We start from the raw sequence: 6,934 nt of genomic DNA, 5'->3' as shown, positions 1-6,934 counted from the left end.
AGACGAAAAAGTGCTCTTGTATTTTATGGCTTTTCTTTTTGTATAAGACATATTCAAGAATGTTTCGTGGCGGTGCACAAACAAAAACCTGATGTAAAGCCAGAATCACCTTAGCTATCCGAAGTTTGCGGATCGTTGCCAGGATAAAAGGAAGACAGATTTTCTTAAAAGTTTTGTCCTGGCGCTCTCAATTCTAAAGTGAACCCAATTTACTCGCAATTCTAAAATTAAGTATTAACAAGAGATTGGCAAAGCTAAGGACCATAAGCACAACCCCCATCCTCACGAAAGCCTTTGAGCAATTATAACATTCCAATACTTTAGAGCCAGAGACAAGGCCACCAACTAGGTAAACTATGCATTAAGCAAAAATCCTGCATTTCTATCGCCTCACTTATCCGATACATACAAGTCCAACGCTAAAGCCTGTGTTGTAACCATCGACAGTCAAATTAACTAATTTATAGGCATAGGCAGTAACCACTCGCGGGACAAATTACACCACCACCATTGAAAATTTGCTGCCTGCTTAACTTTACCTAATTATAACCCTTGCATAGCAATTTGGACTCAATTCAACCCCGGAAGATCCTTAACATTTCCTTGTCGGTATCTCTTGTCAACGTGATTTTTCACTTCCAACTATTATCGCTTAAGTCACCTTTAAAAGTGTTCTCAGCCGAATGCGATCTCCAGATCATAAGGAATGATCTTAAACATTAATTATTCCTGTCATCAGAGGGGTCAAAATACAATATCACTGCTGAATATTAGTTTAACTCTGCATAGACTATTGCAAGTAAACAAAATTCGAGGTTAATATACTAGAATCTCTTCAGAATTAAAAAAATTATTTGTTACTTCATTGCTCATATCAATTTCCCCATCTTCCTTCTGTTAACCAACCAATCAGTAACTACCATTTCCCTGATTTCATAGGACATTCTTTGTCTTCCAAGGAGTATTACAACGTCTACTCCATCACATGGCATTTTGGGGTTAAAGAAATGGACAAAGGTTTACAGACATATATACTAAGCTGGTCTTATACATTTAAATACTATTACATATCCAACGTAGATTAAAAAATTGAATAGTAAGTAGAGCACAGCATCTACTAAGTTCTAGTTGTCTGTGTAACCGAATTTAGAGCACCTCGATTCCTCACAGGGTATGCACAGCATCTACAAGTTGAGTTCTTGTCTGGGTAACCGAACCCACGAGCGCTTCGAATCCTCACAGGATATTCAGTCTTAACGAAAAGCGTTGCTTTCCATTAGTCTTTTCGTTGCTTTCCATTAGTATTAGTGTCGATGTTATGGTCTGCTGCAGCTACACCAAGAGCCTGTGCATAAGAAAAGTAGTTTCATTTTAGACTACTAAAAGTTTCCATGACCTAACCTACCCTCTTAAAAGTGAAAATAGCTTGTTCAGTTAGTCCCAGCAGCTATTCTAAGTTATTATAATTAGTACTATATCGTATGAGTAAACTTTCCCATTAACAATCCCATGTTTTAGTATTATTGGTACTTCAAACTGCCATCAACTTTCACATTAACAATCCCATATATTACTACCATTGTTCCTTCAAACTCCCAAAAAGACAACAGGATAGAGAGTGCCATCCTTTAAGATATATTTAACAGGGCACCAATCTTACACTGAAACAACCGCATCTAACTTTAGTGCTACATAACTATGAAAGGTGCCATGCAATGCAAACACTATCTGGCAACTTTCGTCCTTTAGTATACAGTCTTAAGGGAATTGAAACTGCACAACCCCACGGGCGAAAAATTAAGTTGGGGAATTCAGAATAAGAAAGGGGTTCCCGAAGCAAGCTTCAGCGATGGAGGAAAGGTGGATGAAGGTAGGGGTCAATGAAAATATCTGAACTGTATTTCCTAACATGAAAGCTTTGCTTGATGAGTAAGAGGGAGGGTGGGGGTGTTGAGCGCATTTTTGGAACGACATTAACAAGTCTGCAAATTTGAATTACAATTTCCACTGTTAACCAGCCTATTAGAATATCTGACAAATCCACGACCTCAGTGTCAAAAAATTCTTTAACATCCCAAGACCTAGGCCTCTTAGAAAATCGTTAAGATCCAACTATTACCTGTCTAGTTCCTATTTATTAGTGGGAATGAAATTCTAAGTTATAAAAGTATGTCAGTTACCCTATCCTATTCTCAGCTTAGACCAAACAAAGGGCTCAAGTACTGTAATACCCTCTGCTATTAATAACTTACACTGTCAAATGTCTCCCCTGGTCTGACTATTACGTTTTTAAACCCCAGTATTCCCAGCATCCTTAAGAGATAGACTTTAGCATTTATTACTTTTATCCTAACCCCTCCATCTATATCAAATTAGCACGTTCACCCTATTCTAGCCTATCCTATATTTGAAGTTCCATATCTAACTTCCCATTAAGTCCTAGCTACACAAACTATCAACCTTGCAGTTCTAACCTAAGTAAGGAGTTGGTTGGTTTGAAATTCCTATAGTGCATGGTGACAAAGTCACCATGCTTGTTTTTGAACTTCCTGTTGTGCATGGTGAACAAGTCACCATGCACAACATGCAAGTCCACCTTTGCCTGGCAGGCGGCACCGCCACCCCGGCAAAGGTGGACTTGGGAAGTGGCCAAAGAAACACTTTAGACGCAAAACTTACTTTAGACGCAAAACTTACTTTAGACGCAAAACTTAATTTAGACGCAAAACTTAGACGCAAAACTTTTAGACGCAAAATAATTTGCAAAACTTAATTTAGACGCAAAACTTAATTTAGAAAACTTAATTTAGACGCAAAACTTAATTTTAGACGCAAAACTTAATTTAGACGCAAAACTTAATTTAGAGCAAAACTTAATTTAGACGCAAAAGACGCAAAACTTAATTTAGACGCAAAACTTAATTTAGAAAAAACTTAATTTAGAGGCAAAAGTTTAATTTAGACGCAAAACTTAATTTAGACAACATCAAAACTTAATTTAGATAAAAAAGTTTAAATCTGAAAAAATAATTGCTCAAGAGCTTTAAAAATTGTTCAAAAACTTCAAAATTCCAAATTAAGAGACAACTAAACTTTACAATTCTAGAAAAAAAAATAGCTGAAATTACAAGATCAAAACATAAGGCAAAAAAAGTTTAAAAAAAATAGCAAAAACTTAATAACTTTACAAAATTACCAAAAGTTTAAGTTTAAAAAGTTTAAATACTAACTAAAAAAATACTAGATTTACTCTACGCACTTTCAAAAATTACCTTCCACACACATTAAACTAACAAACCTCCACATTAGAGGCAAAACTTACTTTAGCAGCTGAAATAATTGCTCAAGAGCTTTGAAAATTGTGTTCAAAAACTTGAAAATTCCAAATTAGAGACTTAACTAAACTTTACAATTCTAGAAAACAAAACTAGCTGAAATTACAAGATCAAACCACAAGGCAGAAGTTTAAATATAAATATAATAAAGTTTAAATCCACTAACCTTAAAAAAAAATACATTTAACAATTTAAACTAGCCCTCCACCCACATTAAACTAACAAGCCCTCCACCCACATTAAACTAACCAAGCCCTCCACCCACATTAAACTAACCAAGCCCTCCACACACATTAAACTAACAAGCCCTCCACACACATTAAACTAACAAGCCCTCCACACACATTAAACTAACAAGCCCTCCACACACATTAAACTAACAAGCCCTCCACACACATTAAACTAACAAGCCCTCCACACACATTAAACTAACAAGCCCTCCACACACATTAAACATCACACACATTAAACTAACAAGCCCTCCACACACATTAAACTAACAAGCCCTCCACACATTAAACTAACAAGCCCTCCACACACATTAAACTAAAAGCCCTCCACACACACACATCAAACTAACAAGCCCTCCACACACATTAAACTAAAACAAGCCCTCCACACATTAAACTAACAAGCCCTCCACACACATTAAACTAACAAGCCCTCCAACACATTAAACTAACAAGCCCTCCACACACATAAACTAAAAAAACACACACATTAAACAAACTTCCACACACATTAAACTAAACTTCCACACACATTAAACTTCCACACACAAAGTAACTTTTGATGCTAAAATATAACTAATAATCAAAAAGAAAAATTAAATACTTTAAAACAAATTTCTGAAGATGAAACAAATCCTAAAATTTCTTGTGTTCAAAGCTGGAAAAGTTTAATTTTAACCTTTGCAATTTTAAAGAAAAAAATTTCACAAAATTCTCAAAACTAAGATTTTGAATCTGAAAGAATAAACCAAATGCATTAAAACAAAGCCTAAACTTAAAATGAAAACTTACAAGTTTTGATTCTGAAAAAACTAAACTGAAATATGCTTGGGGGGTTGCTCAAGTCACTAAAAAAAAATACAAGAAATACTTACTCACCCATTAATCCTGTTTAGTCATAAGGTATCGGTACATCTAAGACAATTCAATAACTCATTGTGGCATGCTTATTTAACGACACACCCTGACCTGAAAGAAAATATATATTAAAAGCCCAAAATGTTCTAGCAAGTGGAAAGAACCAACGGCTGACTATTGGTTACAATCAGCTAGGCCATCTGATATAAGTTTTAAAATACTAAGACAAAGAGCAGCAAGAAGGCTTTATAAAAACTGATAAGCGTTATTACTAGTTTATTGCCACTTAAGCCTACAATAATTAAGTTTAAATCAACTTAATATACCCCATATTAGGAAGGCTATGGTAGTCGAGTTAGGCCTCTCTAATCCTCAAGAAACTTTAAACCCTATGGCATCGTAAAATTGCTCTACTGCAGTATAAAGTTAAAATGAAAATATCCGTAGTACTGCATAAGATTGCTAGTATAAAACCAAAGTGCATATTTCCACTCAACGTAATCTAGTTCAGCTTAGTAAATAAATAAGCTTCGAAACAGTCTTAAATACCATGTTGAAAGGCAATCTACAACAATACCTAACAAACATTTTGAACAGTTATTGTAGGAATTTACAAGAATCGAAAATACCAATACTTGAAGATACAAAACCCGCAAACGGAAAACTTTCATACGACAACTATGTCATAGCTCAAGTACCACAATCTAAACATTTGAGAAATAAACGCAAAACTGGCAATAGTATCCACCCGCCAACCCATCAAACCTTGAAGCACGCCTTCACGCCTAAAATCATGCAAAGTCTATTCACAATACGACTTATCTGAGAATCCACTCGCCAACCCATCAAGACTTGAAGCACGCCTTCACGCCTAAAACCTTGCATAGTCTATTCACAATACGACATATTTGAGAAACTGCTCAAGCTTCTCTAGACCTCAAATGAATATTGTAAGCAGTAGACATGCAAGTGAAGCAAACAGGTGATTTGAACCTAGAACAAATTGTAAATCAGGCTAGAAAGCATTTATACACTGCGCACTAAGACTATACAACAAAATACCGCCTGAAGTGAAGATAATTCAAGAAAGCAAATTTAAAAAAGAACTACTCTCCTATTCTGCAAGAGATACGATACTAACGAGAAAACACGAGTACTATTATAAAATATAAGAAGCACTTACTTTGAAAACGTACAAGGGCCAGTCAGAGAGGGAATCATCCCTGTGGAGGACTGTACATAAAACCAAACGAAGTGAAACCAACGATCCTCCAGTACAGCACGACCGAGATCCCAAACGCAAATGAACGTTGAAGTCGAGTTAGTATCAACGAAACCTGTCTTCCCAAGCTGGAGACTCAACAACACTGAAACAAGCTGTTCTTGAGGATAACAGCCAACGACCGCTGCAACTGCCTGTTTGGGGGACGTCACTTTATCGCCCTTTCGCCACCGAAGAAGTTTAAGGCGATGATCAGAAAATCGATAGAAATTATTATTATTATTATTATTATTATTATTATTATTATTATTATTATTATTATTATTATTATTATTATTGAGAGTTAGCAGAGTTGGCACTCTTCGGTTTTTAGCGAACTTTATTATGTATTAGTTGTTAGCCCATCTAAAAAAAATTATTATTATTATTATTATTATTATTATTATTATTATTATTATTATTATTATTATTATTATTATGGAGATTTGCCATTTACTCTTCCTTTTTAGCAAACTACCTGAATTATGTATCGGTGTTTGGTCTTTATCTATTATTATTATTATTATTATTATTATGCAATTATTATTATTATTATTATTATTATTATTATAGTTGTTGTTGATTGTTTTTCAGCAGTGCTTGGGCATAAGAGTTCATGAATATTATTTTTTACTAGCGTACTTAATTTAGTATATTGTACTGTGTTCATCTTACCGTTCATCGTATATGGCCCGGAGCTGAAACAAAGGATATTATTATCATTATATTATTAGTTAATGCAACATGGCGTCACAATGACATGGTCATAGAAAAAAATAGTATAGAACACTTTTGTTAAGGTGATTCAACGGTGAGCTTGTCAACTCGCACCGATGAATGCAAGGTAATTTTTGTAATTAAATTCATTATTACTAATAATAAAGGTGAGTAGGTTCGTAATCTGCTACGGTAAAAGGCCACCAGCGATTTACCATAAGGATTCAAGGCTTTCAGTAATAAATATATCCAAAATGTTGGGGAAATTGAGAAGGTAGCAGGACAAAGTGGCATTAAATAAATCATTTATATCTGTCGTAAGTGATATAATTAGCGGCCAATCCAAGTGGTCAATGAATTTACTGAAACCAGATCATATTGTTCGATCATCGCCTGATATTCGAATCCTGTTTCGACAGTATTAGGTGGAGCTTAGAATGAAAACTATTATCATCAGGATTATACAGTACATATAATATATGTGTGTGTGTGTGTGTGTGTGTATGTGGTAGGTGGATATCATAAAATACCCA

At 34.8% G+C, this 6,934-nt stretch overlaps 1 long non-coding RNA gene across 1 annotated transcript; it reads right to left on the bottom strand.

Moving 5' to 3' along the window:
• Positions 1–1,017: 1,017 nt before the first annotated feature.
• On the bottom strand, positions 1,018–5,755 carry LOC136851870 (uncharacterized). Its single transcript, XR_010856981.1, has 3 exons — positions 5,607–5,755; positions 4,445–4,534; positions 1,018–1,345 (listed from the first exon to the last, which is right to left on the bottom strand). It is a non-coding gene; the product is annotated as an uncharacterized lncRNA (long non-coding RNA).
• Between the last annotated feature and the right edge of the window lie 1,179 nt (positions 5,756–6,934).

This window comes from Macrobrachium rosenbergii, chromosome 24 (genome assembly GCF_040412425.1).
Source record: "Macrobrachium rosenbergii isolate ZJJX-2024 chromosome 24, ASM4041242v1, whole genome shotgun sequence".
NCBI classification, from domain to species: domain Eukaryota; kingdom Metazoa; phylum Arthropoda; class Malacostraca; order Decapoda; family Palaemonidae; genus Macrobrachium; species Macrobrachium rosenbergii.
This window is presented reverse-complemented; position numbering and strand designations above follow the sequence as displayed.